This window comes from Bombus pyrosoma, linkage group LG8 (genome assembly GCF_014825855.1).
Source record: "Bombus pyrosoma isolate SC7728 linkage group LG8, ASM1482585v1, whole genome shotgun sequence".
NCBI lineage: Eukaryota > Metazoa > Arthropoda > Insecta > Hymenoptera > Apidae > Bombus > Bombus pyrosoma.
Window position 1 is genome coordinate 5,606,647 of NC_057777.1, and position 17,136 is coordinate 5,623,782.

At 39.6% G+C, this 17,136-nt stretch overlaps 1 protein-coding gene and 1 non-coding gene across 5 annotated transcripts in view; one reads left to right on the plus strand and one right to left on the minus strand.

Annotated features, from left to right (window-relative positions):
• LOC122570240 (aryl hydrocarbon receptor protein 1-like) overlaps positions 1-17,136 on the plus strand; it is a 155,244-nt gene that overhangs the window by 20,582 nt on the left and 117,526 nt on the right. The gene's annotated exons all lie outside the window — the stretch shown is intronic.
• Positions 5,383-5,454, minus strand: Trnad-guc. Its single transcript has one exon. It is a non-coding gene; the product is annotated as a tRNA-Asp (tRNA).

Genomic DNA, 17,136 nt, shown 5'->3' on the forward strand with positions numbered 1-17,136 from the left:
ATAGCTATTAAAAAGCAAGTGGCGAGGATGGTCGGATAAAACGCGTAGCAGGTGTAACATAAAATGCAACGGGCTTTGGTAGAAGAGAACTCCAGTTTACGTTCACCGAACGACTCGAGTTCCAACGCGAGAAAGAGTCGCGTTTCGCGAATCGGAGGAGTACCTTTACCTGGGCTGGCCTGTTGCAGGAACTGCAATGACTGCTATACGATCTACATACCAGCTAATAGGTGTAGCTAACCGGAAAAAGAGAGTCACTCGACCATTCGATGTCCGTTTGTTTACATAGACGTGAGTGGCGTGTGCATTTTTATAGGGAGGATCGGATATCGGGGCGTCGAGTTAAGTTACAGTTGGCCTTTTCTCTCCTTTCTATCGTTCCCTTCTCTTCTAAGCTTCTCCCTCTCATTCTCCTAACGCTTAACCCCTTCCCTTTTACTTTTCGTTATTACCTTGTTTTTGGTTAGTAAACGGTGGAAATTTGTTGGACGATTCGCATTCCATGTCAGCAACATTGATATTGTACTTTGCGATGTTCCATTTTCCTCAATTTCTTTACGATAGCTCTATTTTGTAGTACCCTGTGAATCTTCTTTCTTTTGCCGATTATATTTTAACGAATTTACTAGTTTTACTAATTTGGTCACGTTGATCGAAGCTATTTCCATATACTGTCACTCTTATTGGATCTTTATGAAAACTTGATAAAAAAGGAGATACGAAAATGGATAAACGAAACTCGGAAGATCGTTGAGAAATGTTTGCAGAAATTTCTGTAAAGGACTAGAGTTTCTTAAATATTACGTTGATTTTCTTCTTGGACAATAAAAATTGAAGACTAGTCATGTCTAAGATGGGGGAAGGACAGTGATTCTATTAAATGCCCGATGATTTTCCAACGAGTGGTCAGAGAATGTCCGACTTACCGACAAATTGTCCAGTCTGGACGTAAGTAGTTTAAATTACATCCTCGATTACGAAGTCCAGAGACGCGTGGGACGGCGAAAGTCTGTCACTGGTGTGCTCTAATCGCGATATAGTTGCAAACTTTCCAGCCTTTCGTATCTCCCCCTACTGCAGTTCAAGAGGGAATTGCAGTTATATCGCGACGTGATTGTTCGGCGTCAGTTCGCTATCGATTATTGTTATTGCAGCAGCTTGTCGGTGGAAAATAGACACGACATGTACCGAAAGGTGTCTATAGTCAGGAAAGTGTAAAGAATTGATCACTGTGTTTCCTCACGACATATTTTCTCTTCCATGTTTTCTGGACAAACTTTGTTGTGTCTAATAAACCTTGAATTCGTGGAACTTTGGAAGTCACTAAATTGTCCGATTACTTGCATAAGAATTTTCTTTCGATTGCATCGAACGTGTATTTTTAAATAAAATTTCATAAAGAAGTCTTTTGTGCTATTCGATTAAATTGACAGAGAATAGAGGCGAAATGGAAAATTCGAACAAAAGAATGTTTCTGGGCTTTAAAAACGTGCATTTTAAATGACATTAAATGCAAATGAAAATGTTATTTATCGTAGGTACTTGATTAAATTCAATGGAGAATAGAAACGAAATTGCAAACGTTTTTAGAGAATAAAGAGTAGGTTGATTACAAGTAATTAAGTTGGCCGTAAAAGATTAAGATCGTTGGTTAAATGTTATTTTTGCAATAAATTCTGCTGGAATGTGGTCGGACGTTTGGTGCAACGACACTTATGCTTTATGCGTTCGATACGACGGTGCTTTTCATTAAATCGATATGCTGCATTGCGCACGTTGTTACACGATTCTGTGCTCTTTATATTATACACAATTATTACACGTCGTTGTATCACTGAGAGCTGCTATACGTGGTTACGTATGTTTGCAGTCCTCTTATGACACATTGTCACGAAACATGCGAACCGTTACCATTGTTTGTTGCATCGTTCCTTTTATTCGTCTTCCTCGCGGCTGATTCGGTTTTGAAAAATTGCGTTAAGATTACTTATGTCCACCCCCGCGATTTCTTTACCCTTGCTTTCTTATTAAACGCACCTCCTCTTGTATCTCTTCGTTTGGAAGAAAAAAAAAAGAAAGAAAGAAAAAACAAAAATAAAAGTCAGCCGTGAAATATCGCGCTTGAACGAAATAACGTTAATTACGTAAATCTTTCGACGAACAAGTTTAACCAAACGTGTAATATAAATATTCAGAGAAATAATAACCCTTATGCAAATTTTTCAACCGAGAGATCCAAGAAGAAGAAAATAAAAGCTGAAAAGATATTCCTGGGAGCGGAATAAAAATTGCGCCAATTTCTCGATGAAAATGTCCAACCAGAAGATACAGATGAAAGTTCGGCTAAAAAATTCCTCGAATGTGAATAAAAATGTACTCGAGTCTTTCTACTATCTGTCGCAATATAACTCTTAATAATCGAATTTAATTTCCTTGAACTTATCGGCCAGTGAGCCGTGAGTCGAACTGGCAGAAACGATTCTCACGTTGCATTTTGTGGACACGGGCGCGAGCGCGCTCTTGTCCGCGGTTTGTTGGCGCCTTACGGTGGAACAGTTTTGGAATTAACCCATTAGCGCTAATGAGGGAATCTGAAGTCAATTAAGCACGCCGTGATAATATGGGACCGATAAGCGAGAAACCGATGAATATGCAAACTATCGTGCGGCCACCTGCCACATGCCTTTTCTTAGAGGCCGCGGCCGAGGAACGCGCGTGCACACACGCAGAGGCGTCGAATTTTCACGGAATTGGTATTATACATATCGAACGAGATGCGAGAGTACACAGATTGTGACATCGTGATAACTTTTTCTCTTTTTGCCTGTAATTTATCTCTGTTACCTTTCGATCGACCGAGAGTGCTTGTTTTAACGAATCATCTTAATAACCAGAAGATAGGGCATATATAGCGGTGGACGAGATTAGTATTTTTATGTATGATGTTGCTACCTTTTATGTTAGATAATTTTTATCGTGGAATTTTTCCGCGGTTCTAACTTATCTCCGTTACTTTTTGATGAACCGAAGGTGCCCTGTTTTAACATATTATCCTAACGACGAGGAGATTGAATGCACAGTGCTGGACGAATCTAAATTGTGAACAGGAAAAGGTTAATTATATTCATTCGCGTTTACTGTATTTAATAGTGCAATATATTTCAATTCAACAAATTTCATTATTAAGAAACTAAAGAATCATGTTAAAGAATCATTTATGAATACATAAGTGTTACGTTTTAATTAGATGTAGATAACATTAAAAAGAAAGAAAAACTTATAATTCAGTTCCGTTATGTAAATGTGGGATTTTTTGTTGCAGGTAAGTGGTCACAAATTTCCTCGCATAGAATTCTTGTCCGTAAATCGGGTAAGCTTATTTAGTTATTTTACAACTGTCACGTTAGTGTTAATATTTACATGTTTCAATATACTGCGCGAGTACACGGTTGATTTATACATTAAGCTTTTTCCTCTGTCGATAACGTTCAATCTCTCTATTCGAATTCGATGATTTACGTATGCCGCACTCGAGAAATATATAAATATTTATCCGGGAAGATAACGACATTATATTTCACCAGATGGAGATAAATCCCAGCGGAATTGAAATATCAAATTAAGATAGAGATAATCGTAGAATTTGCACAAACCCGTTCAACAAGGAGAACGAGTTGCCATAGTATCGCGCTTTTTCTTGACAGTCAGCGAGATTAATCTACTAACACGATACGCATTTTGATTTGCTCGTTTTTTTAAAAACATTGCCAGTACCCGCGTGACATTTGACATCAGCGAGTTTAAAGAATCAAATTGATAGATCATTTTTAATACATATTCTCACATAATTTAATTATTATTACAATACAGGGAGACACAAAAGTATTCGCACAGTTGGCCTGTTGTAGAAACAAAAAGAGAAACAGTTTCTATATTATCGAATAACGAAAAACGTAGAACCAGATTTCGTTGACTTATACTTGAATATTTTTAATATTGGAAATATTTCTCCTTTTATTTCTACCGAAAGAATTATTCTCTTCTTGTTTACGTGTATCCTGCCGAATACTTCTGTCTTTCAATCGTATCTATTCATTTTTAAGCAACACGCAAAACACACTCGACCCGATAATTGCAAGGAATTCGTCAAGCGGCAAAAATTTTCATAATTTTCTGACGACCGTAAAACTCGTCCGGTTTTTCTCTCCAACGATTCTAGCCAAACAGAAATATTTATTCCACGAAGATATGGAAATGAACTTGACGGCGAATTTATTTCCGGCCGCGTCGACACGCGCCGCCTGTTTTTGCCACCAAAATTCGCCCGCTTCCGTGGAAAATTCGCCTCGTTTTTCTCATCCAGGCCGCCATTAACGGCACGTGAGAGAATTTTTTGGCCGTTTTGCCACCAAACGAGACCGCGATTTTTCGTGACGAGGCACACACAAAGGGGGGAGAAGGAGAGCGCTGGACAATCGTGAGGAATCGTTTCGTGACGCTTGCCGATTTGTCTTGCGACTATTAGCGCCGCATCGGAATTTCGCTGATTGTTTGGGTAATTAGCGAAACACGCGGCCCTCGAGAACGATGGTACCGTATCACGATGCTCGATGACGCCAACACACTGATTCGATTGCTTCGCTTTTTATAGTTCGCTGGTTTCCAGCACGATTTTCAACCGTGAAATGAGTTGCGTTAGGAATTAATTGCGGTGGCTAATTGGATTTTTGTTTGGTGAAATTCATTCATGTGAAAGGAATAGCCAGATTAAGTGGAAATCTTATTCGATTGTTCGGTTGCTTTGCTGTTTAGAATCGACGCTTTGGAATTAGGCAACATTGTGATTTATGGTCGGCTGATAAGAATCTTCATTGATGAGTAGTTTCTCTTATTCGCTGAATTACTCACTTTATTACTTGTTATTGTAGTATTTCTAGTCGTCGTCGGTGTTGTTTGGTCCTTTTTAATTGAAGTCGCAACGATCGTTTATCGATGCAGTTGTAAGCAATTTACAAAAGTTCAATGATCTTGTACAATATTCTATAACACTTCGATTTCGCTATACCATTGCATACGAAGCCAAGATATTCTGATAATCTGGTATTCGCTCTTTTCTATTCACCGTCACGAGAAAGAATGACCTTGTTATGACAATCCAAGAACCTCGTTACCAGGTCAATCTGGTCAGACTTCTTTGTCCTTGTTATTCTGTGCCTCTGTACATAGCATATACGTATAGGATACTTCGGTCTGACATATTCTTCGGTAAGACGCACGGTTTATTATGAACAGAATCACTCGATAGTTTTCGTAAATAGTTTATTTTTGCGTCAGTATACGTAAATAGCTAAAAATATAATTTTATGGATGAAAAAAAAATTTCTCCCCGGCGGGGAATCGAACCCCGGTCTCCCGCGTGACAGGCGGGGATACTGACCACTATACTACCGAGGACTTGTAGTAACATAGTGTTCCAGTACTTGAAAAATGGAAAAATTCAATGAAAATCCTACTTTATTTTTTTTTTTATTTTAATATAGAACATGTTGATATAATATTTTTCATTCAACAGCTAAAAATTATGTTTTTAAGATTAATGTTACGATCGTGAAAGAAGTATAATCTATTATTTTAATACATGACGTGCAAATGATACAAATTTTCGCGAGCCATTTCTATCAAAGCATCGATATAGATTTGTCTCTCTTGTTTCTTTCCACCGAATAAAAGTCTCTAGAAAAGGAAAGACGAGGTTCATTCTTAAGTGGACGTGCCCCCGTAACGTTTAGTCGATTCGTTACGCACTATCTCTTCACTAAACACACAAATTTGCTAAAGTATCGATAACCAACCACCAATACCTTACCAGTTACCAAGTGTCTACAAACAAATATGTAATTTAGAAACTTCAACGTATACAGAACTTAACCTAAAAAAGAAACTTTTGTGTTTAAACTTTGATTAGAAAAAATTTGTTTTTTTTTCTTCCTTTTCTCGCTAAAATCGAAATATTCATAATGGACTATAAATATGTTACTTGGAACCAAATAATTCGTTTATATATTATCAACGATATTATTGATAACATATAGGTCTATGTAGAAACAAATAATTTAGAGATTTCAATGTTTACACGACCTAAGTAGCTTGAATGGACGTTTTTGTTTAAATTTCACTTGGAAAACGAGGAATGCTCACGCGTTTTCTCTTCTTCTTCTTCTTCTTCTTCTTCTTCTTCTCCTCCTCCTTCTTCTACCGATGAATTCGCGAGGAAACGTATACACTGCTGGAAGCATTGTAAAAGTAAACAGAAACGTGCAAGTTTTTCTCACGAGAGACCGCATGAAAAGAAGACGTGGCCGGAGGAAGGCAAACTGCAGAATGCGATTAGGGTAGAGTCAGAGTCATTCATGGGTCTCGTTACGAGACGTCTGCAAATCACTCGTCAAGGGTCATGTCGTAAATTACATGTCGTCTCATGGCCCGAGGACTAGACTCTGCGCCACACGTGTCCTTTTCCTACACTGGAAACAGTCTTTTCTCTCCGAGAAGAACGTCGAGTTGTTCTAATCGCTCTTTTTTTTTCTATACATAGGAATACTTTGGGCAAATCTTCAAATCTTAAGAACTCATGCAATTTAACGAGCTTAAAAGAACCGAGGTAAAGGAGATGCACGATAGAGAAGCAGAGAAGGGAGTTTGTTTCTCAAGAAGGTCAACTGTACTTCTTTGAATGCAAATGATGAATACGCAAACACTAGTGCGTACGCTGTACAAGCAAGTTTGTTAAACGATATCTCGAAATGCGTTTTACGTCTGGTATTGTTATAATTAGATCGAGGACTTTGATGCATCTTTTCTATTTTCATGAATGTGACTAAAGGAAATGGAATTTAAATCGAAATTTGCAATATTTTATCGCATATTTGATTGTACACATTGTGCGCAGTTTCGCTCGTTCAAATTTCCCATAAATACATCAAAATACGCGATCTACTAACCATATAACGGCCAGAAACAGCGAACTACTTGTTCTAGGAATTTCAAAATTCCAATCATTTAAGATATTATTATTATAACATTACAACTTAATCATTAAGTATATAAATGCTACATTACGTTGTCTTCGGATTTCATTAACTGTTTCTAAAGATTACAATATTAATTCTTAACGAACACGTTTTCGGACATACCAGAACACGCCAGAGTAACGAATGGAAAACTAATTTACGAGGGACGAGGATTGCAATTAACTCGAGGCCACTGGCCAAGCCAGGTTCTTGTCTCTTTCGTTTTATTTTATATCGCACCTTTTACCACATTTTTGTCGTTTTCGGACGGAATCGGCGAATTCGTCGCTGCACCGGGGATCGGCAACTGGCATCAAGAAAACAGTACTCCTTATTAATCGTCGAGATGTTTATCACTGTTTAACGAAGGGGTCCTCAGAGTAATTAGGTTGCATCGTGGGGAAACGGGAAGTAACGAGGCACCTGCGTGTTTCCAGTTTCGCGTTAAAATGTTTCGGTGAAATAAATTGGTAGATTAATAGTAAACGATATTTTCGTTCCTCTCTTCCGAGTTATCCTTCAGTTTCTTTCTCTTTTTCTTTTTTTCGTTTACAGTAGAATTTCGTTTATGACAACATTTTCGAAGATTCAGAGGTGTCATTATATAATACAGCGATGAGTTTCTCATGAAGATAATATATTAACAAATAGATATCAGATCGATGTATGTACGGTTTGCTTTGATCAAGTTTCTTGAAATTTTTGTCAATCGAAGGAACCGTTGCAATAAGGAGGCAACTTCAATTATTCTTTTATTTGTTATTGTTATATAATTTGAGGGAATAGTCTCGACAATCAGGTTCCTTCCATTTTTAACTATTTTGTATTTAAATATTTCTTTCTATTTATAAAACAACGTTAAAATAAAATAACCCGCAAAAATATGTTATGTTTTCCTTTTTTTATAATCTTCGTTACGCTCCAGGCTATCAGTTTACTACGAAATATTTCCTGGCTTGTTTTCGGAAATTCGGTCGTCTTTTATCGATTCGAGAAGTTGTAATTGAGAATTGTTCGAGGATCATCCTTTCAAGGAAAAGTTAGTTGACAAAAGTTTCTCAGGGTTGTATAGACTAGCATAGAGCGTAAGGGCGAACGCGCAACGGCAAACACGACCGATTGTTTGCAGACTTGTGCAAACGCGTTTGCGAAAACGCAAGTACCGCCCAATAGGCGGAGAAACAGCGGTGTTCGGTGGGTCGACGGCACGAAAACTTGTTCATTTTTTCCGAAAGATCACGCTAGCCACGCCATATGTTCGCTCGGCTGTTAGCTTTGCTTTTGACGGTGCCTCCGTTCCGCGTCATCTGTCCACTAAAACTTGCGAAATGTCCGGCCTGTTCTATAAAATATCGTTTTGCAAACTTATAAACGCTATCCACTACCGATTCAAAGGTGGAATTATCCGTCACTGTTAATTCTTTCTAAAACTAGTTCTCAATTTATCATCGTGCTGTGTATTTGTAGCGACAGTTGCCTTTATCCATACGATAACATCGTGTTTTATCTATTTTAGTGATCTTTGTAATATATCTTCTTAATAATTTAAGTGAGAATACGTCTAGCCGAGCAGGTATTTTATAGATGTTTTCTTCATGTAGGTTTAATATTACATATCTTCGCATGTCGGCGTCAATTTTTATCCTTAAAAATATTTCTAGATTTGATGAAGCTCATTGTTAAATTACGTACAAAAATCAGTATTTTCCAATACATTTTCTCCGAACAGATCTGTTTTAGGTGATTTGAAATTGTTATACTGATCTAATAACAGTATTCGTTCCCTTGAATTCCTTCGTGTAACAGAATGTAACAGTAGTTTGGATTAGATTCGCCTTTTAAGCCTTTCCACTTTTCATATTGATTTAATGCTAGTATTCGTTTTCACGAGCTTCTTTATACGAGAAAACGAAGCAGTTTCGCTTGAATTATGTTTTCTAAATTTTCATGTAGCCTCAATATTGATATTAACTTTCTCGGATTTCATCGTGTAACAAAATGAAACGGTTTCGAGGTTCGATAGGGTTAATGGAGAGGGTCGGTTCTTTTTTTAATAAAAATTTATGCGACCGCGCTTTTCATCCGACCGAACACCGCTACACACGCGATGGAGCACGGGCTGCTTATTACGTGAGTTAAAATGTGCCAGCCGCTGATAAAGCGTTTTAAATGCAATCATTAATTTCGCGTCGCTGTTACCGCAATTAGAATTTGCATTTTATAAATATGCAGCCATGCCCCGCGTCTTTTTCCATGTTTACGGGCGCCCCCTTCTATCCTATTCCAATTGGCCCCAGTTCTTTTTCTTTCCGTCGATTACACGTAAGACCCGTACAGATTTTGCTCTGTTGGCTTCTAACGAGCCTAATGCTTGCGAGCTCTATAGTTTCCTACGTTGTTATTACATAGAAAACAAGGAACAATGAAAATACAAAAAGCTACGATAACGAGTGGAGAAGGGGGTTCATTTCTTTTAACTGAAGGTTCTAGATTTTTAATTCTATTTCCGTAGAGATTCCTATCGAATAGGAAAGTTACCTCAATCGATACGCCAAGTAGCAAGAACTACTTTTATTCCTCAGTCTTCGATTTTTAACATTTCTTAGAATATTATCAGTATCTTGGAATGGCAGGTTCTCAACATTATTCTCACGATTTTCTCTCTAGTCTTCATATTGGATCGATTAATAAATATTGTTGGTTACATCGTGAATTTTCCTTCTTTTAATTCCGATCCAAATTCGACTTCAGTTTCACTTTATAGAAATCTTTACGCCACTTACGAATCCTTGGTATGGATTCGCTTATTTTCTTTCATACGTAATGGGACCAAAAAAATGAAACCTAAATGGAGAATTGCTTTATTGCAACAGGTAGAGAATCTACGTAGAAAATTGTTTCATTGCAACAGGTACCTATACCTAGTGCTTTAGACACTTTATATACTTTTGCGTATTATGTGCAATCTAAGCGTTTGCGTTCCTCGACAGAACCACAAATGCATAAAAATTCGTGGTCTAATAACGATTGGAAACCTGGCTGCAATTTGAAATTTCTGCGACGAGGAAGAAGAAAAAATTACCCGGGAACCATCTGTGGAAAATCAAGGACGCGCATTTGTTTGACGCTCCTTGTTGGCCAGGCGAGAGGATCGAAAGAGAAAGAGAGAGTTGGACGATATGAAAGGGAAGATTAGGGGCGAGAGGGAACTAAAAGTTGGGCCGAGCAATCAGCGCCACGCGTAATGCGTATCATTGGCCGGTCCTCGTAAACACGAGAGCAAAAAACAATTATTAAGGGAAGATTGAAGAGAGCGGCAGCCAAGAGGGTGCAGAGCGAACGAGGATCCTTAGCGCGAATCCCACGGTTGTACCGTGCCGTTTGCCTGTTGACTGCCGTTGCCATCGCGCGATTTACTGATCCTCGTCGGCGAATCTGATCGAGGGATAACCGTAAATTGCGAGAAGCTTCAACCAACGACGTGCTAATGACATTTTTTGACATTTAGCCTTTCGTTCAGTCTTTTACGTGTTGCAAGATAAGCGAAGAACACTGACAGTCGCCTTACATGCTAATAATAATATGGTGTCTCGTCTCAATGAAGATATTTACACAGCTGTTCTGTACATATTATGCATGTTATTTAAAACTTTCTGAAATTTGACTAGCGTTCCAACGTAACACGACTGTCATGATTATATTGGTCGAATTTTAAACGTGCCATTGCCTCGCTAATGATTTTGTTATTGAAGTCACGTTAACGTTCCCTTATTTCTATAATACAATTTGTAGAGGAATGTACGTGACGTTAAAGAACGAGATTGCGCGTTGTTGAAACCGTCGAACATATTTAAAATAATAAATTAATGTACAACCGTATACGTGAGTCGTTAGTACAAGATATAAATCGCCAAATAAAATTGCGGAATAAATACTCGTTAATGCTCGGTCGCGTAGCTCGATAAATACTCGTGAGATACTCGGAGATACTTTAGATACTCTGTGTGAGGCAAAACAACAGCATGAGTCGCTCTCGACTCGCGTCGTCCTTTGACTCCTGTGCCGCTACAAATTTTAACCTAAATCGAACCTCTCGTTTCAAAACATACCGCTAAACAGATAAATTAACAACCTCGCAACTCACCTCAAGATCAACACGATTCCGCAAATTGACCGGCAAGAACATGGCGCCAACGGGACAATTCAGTTCGCACCGGCATTCGGTCGTTTCCAGAGAGCTAACAGCTTCATAGAAGGTTCTCCGAGCCACCAAGTCCCAGTTACCGGACGAAATGGCCGGGTCAGAGAAGGAAACTGCGTAAGTAAGAGGTAATCGGTAAACAAGCAGCGGTTAGTTTTACGGGATGGAGCGAACTACAATGCAGAAGAAAGTCTCGTTTCTTACCGAAGGTTTTACCGTGTTTACCTTTCCGCTGTCGACGACCCGATTGGAGATCGGATTCGATGGGTTACGAACTCGTTTCGAGCGATCTCGTGGCGGTTCGTGGAAACGACGAACTGCTCGTAATTGTTTTTTCTCTGGCAGCTAGTCTACCACCAATTTTTTACGTGCTCTTTCTTTGGTAGATTTCCGGATAAAGAGGAATTCATTGCCAGTTTTTCTTTTAACGAGACCCGCCTGGGAGTTGTTCCTGCCTCGGGCTTTCGCACGCTTTGTTTGTCTCACCTCGAAGAGAAACGGCACCATAAACTCGGTCCATAGTTCTGTTAACGCTCGTCACCGTTATCAGTGCCATTCGAGGAAATCTTGAAACCGAGCTTCGTGATTAAGAGCGGATCTCGACGATGTAGGAGCGAGAGTTCTGTGCGAATGGATGAAAGAGTCTCGAGAGAGCTTTTTGAGAGCCCTAGAAGAGTCAAGAGAGAATCGTGTGAAAATTATTTTTTTTTCTTTATTCCTAAATATTATTTTATCCGTTGCTTTTTTTTAAAGATTCAGTCTATTGATATATGATTCTTTCTTCGATCAGAAAATCGCTGTTTCTCACCTTTTGTTCGGCTCATACAAAATGAAAGTCTTTCCTGCTACATATGAAAAATGCTAAACAGCAGTCAAAAATTTCATGAATCTGTAGTCCAATACTTTCCTTGTTCGGATCGAATTATGAAACAGAGTTCTTATCGACTCATTGAACAGAATGATGTAACTTAGGAGTACGTAAATCGAGGCATGACGATACAAAAGAGGAATTCCGCGCGCTGTACGAATTGATAGATCGTCGTTGGCCGTGGCCCTTAAACGTCGACGTAAAATCCGCCGGATCAATAATCCCGATTCGTCTCGGATCATTTTCTGTTTTTAATTATACGTAGGTTAGCCAGGGTTAACCCCATTAAGCCTCGCGATGGCCCAAGAAGCTACCGTGATTTTTATTTCTGTTTCTGTTCCACCAAAGATCCCATTATGCTCGTTTGCGTTAAACATTTTCGTGCGTGCCGCCAACACCGGCACAGGAAGCTGCCCCCAACCCCTAACCTCGTCCGCCCCCAGTGTTTTTTTTTTCGATCGTAGACCCACGCACGATCAATTATTCGCGCGCAAATAGAACCTTTTGCACGCGTTCTATTAAGAGTTAAGAGTCGATGAAGCAATTAGCTTGGAACTCTGATCAACTCTTGCTTCCTCTTTCTCTTTGCGATTTTTCTCATTTAGTCAAAGTGAATATAGATAATTAGATATTTATTTAATTTCGATCTCACGGTCAGGAAATAGACTTAGATTACACGTATGATACCGTATACTTACTCAATCGTATCGAATGTAGTCGCACTTACTCATCCCACACTTTCACGCTCTCACGCCTATTTACGTCTAAACTTAGCGCCATCTAAACCTACAATTATAATTAAAGACCACAAAAGAATCTACTATTGCCACGCCGTTATCTCCTTAAGTTGCTTTGATATCGTTCTTATTTCTCTCCTCTCACTTTTCCTTTCTTTAATTGCTCTAGTAACAGCGAATACATTTATCTGATAAAATGTAAATATATGTATATGCACAGAGATTGGACGAAATAATGGAAACATGTGATATATGTATATGTGTATGCATAATATGTATGTGGCATATAAGCGTTTTTAGTAGTAGTAGTAGTAGTAGTAGTAGTAAGTATATTTAGAATCACAATATGAAACAAAGTTTAACCGCAACGCGACAGAAAATTAGGAAGGCAATCGGTTTGAACCGATGTTTTTATTCCACTGACGCGTACGTTACGTCGCTTCAATAACATACAACAGTCAGAATACAACCTTATAAAATTTTCCATTTCATTACTTAATTAGCAATTAGTATCCGACATATTTACGTCTTTACGTCGGCTACTCTATAACGAATTAATAATAATAATCGAGTCACATGGGCTGCGCTGGAACGAAATTAATAACGATCGCGGACGTAAATTGCGAGTTTAATTATACATCTTCGATAATATTTCTAGTAAGATGATTAACGATTCATCTCTTAACGATTTCATTAAAGAAATGCCGTCAGTTCATAGGCTTGTGCTCTTTTAAGTTTCGCTAATATAGAATTTGAAGAAACACGATTTCATCAGGCCTGATCGATTAAAAATGCTCGTTGCTTCGAACTAACCGGGCTAAGAGAAGTGGAAAGAGGCGAAGGAAAGCGAAAGGAGGAGGAACAGTTTCGAGCTCCCAAGGAATCGGAGGTAAGGGAGCCGGTATTCAGATAATATGCTAATTTCTTGACAGGTAAGTAAAGCACGTAGCAGATTAGCCCCATACTAACCTCACAATTCAGTCGAATCGGTAATGGTTATGGCCGTTAATGGCTACGTATTTCAAGTCGAGCGACGATCGTTTTACTATACACCGCTCGCCTCTCCTCTTTGTTTGTACTCAGTCGACGATAGGTAATGCCTCTTCGGTAGATATTCCATCCTACTAATTCGGTATGCAGTTTCGTCTGTTATCTTGCCCTCCACCGAAATCTCATTTTCAAACGGGAGGCGAGAGGATCGGGCCAACGTTGGTGAACTTTCGAGCCGTGCAACCTCTCCAGATCGTGTCCAGCTGGAGGCTGAATCCTTTCTTTTCTCAATGTTCACGTCTGCTAAATCAATATCGATGTGGTCAAAAATTACTGCTCTTATATCAATGCCCAGTCGAAAGGGACGAAGAGAGGTCTTACGTTTTCTTTGATGCCATGAAGAGCTATAAAGACCGAGTATCAGAATTCATGATCTTGTTACGAGCATCTGACAGTTACAGGGCGAAACGTCGAAGTTAAGCTGCGACGCGATAAGAAAGTAGCGAGACGGATGGTCTGAACCGGTATTCTTACTCTACTGACGCATATGTTGCGTCGCCCCCATTATTTGAAGCTTCCAAATAAAATTCTCCATTTTGCTACTCCGATCCATAACGAGTATTCGACATACCCAAAAAATTTGACTTACTCTCACGAGCGTATTTACCACGATGAAATGGTACAGATAATCTCAAGTTTCAAGCTGGATCTTCGAGAACAACGTAAAGTTTGTTAACGTAATGGATAATTGATCGTTTGAATACTGTTGTGATCTCTAGGAAACACGTCAATCGTAATCTCTATACATATTCTCGGACTTGTTTCAAATTTTATCAACGTAATCTCGACGATCGTATCTCGTTAGGATGCACGACTCGACACAACGCTATTTATATTCGCAAAGAGCGTCTCCAAATGTTCGAATACTTTCGCGAGCCTGCGTCGATTTGCTCAGAAACGTTGGAAGCGATTTTTCAATTGCACGTACGATGAACAAAGCACCATGAACGAAGAAATGAAGAAAACGGAGCTCGTAGAAATGCTTAAGGGGAAAGATCAAAGTTCGCGTTTTCTACTGAAAGAAGTCGCGATATCGAGCATAAAGGATCGGCCGTATTGGTGGCAAGGGCCGTGAAAGCGTTCCGATATTAATTAAACGGCGGTCAAACGAAAACGCTCGTTCGGAAGAAGCATGAAACGAAGCGAGGAAATTAAACGGGGCCCCGTTCTGCGCACTGGGCCGGTCCCAGCAACACAACGACCGCGAAAGGTCGGTGTATCCGAAGCCAGCGACTTTCTACCAATGATGCCGGGGCGGATTGTTCCTCTTCGTAGCCTGGCATGGACGCACAACAATTATTATTATATCATCCGAGTGTCAAGAGGGTCAAGCGTGCCGCGACTACGTATAGGCATAATATCGAAGCTTATAGAGAACGCCACGTTTCTCCGCCCCCTGTACGCCTCGATACGTAATTATCCGGCTGACTGGCTCCGCCAGATATTTATGGGATCGAGAGCGAAAGATCGAAATCGATTCGTGGCCCCGCGCACTGGGTAGCACCCATCTGCTCCCTCGATCTGTCTCCTCTTCGGTCCATTGTCTTTGCAGCTTTTAGAGAAGATCTTTTCGTTTTGAAAGAAAAATCTTTGAAGACGTTGTGATATAGTTGGTGAATAATTCTTTCGATGATCTCGTAAGAAACTGGAGTCTGTCGTCCGTGGTCGTGTGTCCAAATGAACACGATATTGTGTTTCTTTCGATCCGTTTTAGGTTGAACATGTGTGTAGAATACGTTCTTTCGTGTTATAATTTTATTTAGTTGTTGTCTGATGAAAATGATGTGATGTGATGATGCGTTTATCGGTTAAGGAAGAAAATATACCTAATTATCGTAAGCAGCCTTTGAAAGTAGTTTAGAAAGATATTAATAATAGAAGAATAATAGAAGAATAATAGAAGAAATCTTCAGCAAGAAAATGTTCAACATAGAATACAATATTCTCGATAATCGTGCAGTTTTAGTTTCAGACTCGACGTTGAAGTCAAGAGAATCTTTAAAGAAGGAAGTTGATCATTTTTTTGATGCACAAATATTTCTTCGATCTACCAATGAAGGTGACGAAATTCTTTTATAATAAAAATGTAGTTAGCATGGTTAAGCGACGATAGTCGTTCTTCCTACAACAATCGGCGAATAAGGAAGTTGGCCAAAAGCGTTGGTCTAACTCGGCAACTTTCGCGCAATTTCACCTGGCCTCCCTGTATACACAGATTGGCAACACGATACGGGTAAAGTAATCCCGTGGAGGAGTAATCGCTGCGTTCCTGACGTATCGATCAACCACCGGATATCCACGGCACGTCCTGCACAAAGTACGCGTACATGCAACCATCGGACCCGAAGAAAAAGGGATACAACGCGCCTCGTGACGAGAGAGACGTTGCGTGCCTTCCCGATGCCTTTACGCCGAGCTTCGATATTAGGTCGACACTTGGATATTAGTTCATTCGGTAGTTGCGTGCCGCCAGTAATCGCCAGGTCGCTGTCATTTTATCGAACCGAGTCCGTGAAGCTCCGATCTCCCTGATCCAATTCGTGAAACTTGAAATCTTTATTCCAAGGGTTTGATTCTTTGGCAGGAGAACAGATAGAATCGTTCTTGAGACGTTATCGTGCTCTATAACGAGCCTTCTGGATAAAAAAGGTGTGGTTGAAGTATTGTAGAAAGTCAGAAAAGTTTTAGAGGCTTGGTTGAAAGATTTTGCGTGTTTGTCAGCGATGAAAAGGGCGATGTCGGCGCGATTTTTAATGTTAGAATCATCAAGTTTTGGAATGGCGTAGGATCTTCAAAAAGGATACGCAACGCAACAAAGCGAAATAATTAATCATTTTTGCGCAAAAACTGCTTACGAGAATTATCTACAAAGCAGAAACCTTTCGACATAAATTTCGTCCGTCCATAAATTCCTTTACACCGCCCAATCTCGAGAAAAAGCCAAATTTTAGGGAAAAAATTGCTAACTTGCAGTTAATGTCTCTCCAATTTCATAGCCGATTACGGAACAAACCCAATCGTCAGCACTGAACGTTAACACGCAAAGACGCGCGTGTACGAGCATAGGACCTTGAATGGAAAGGAACTCGCGCGGCCCGTTGATAGGAAGGACAACGGGCCTCTGGATCGCATGTCCTTTAGGTGGATGGATTTACGAGGGCCGACGATATAGCGAGCTTATGCCCCGGACATCGGGGCTCATTCAGTAGC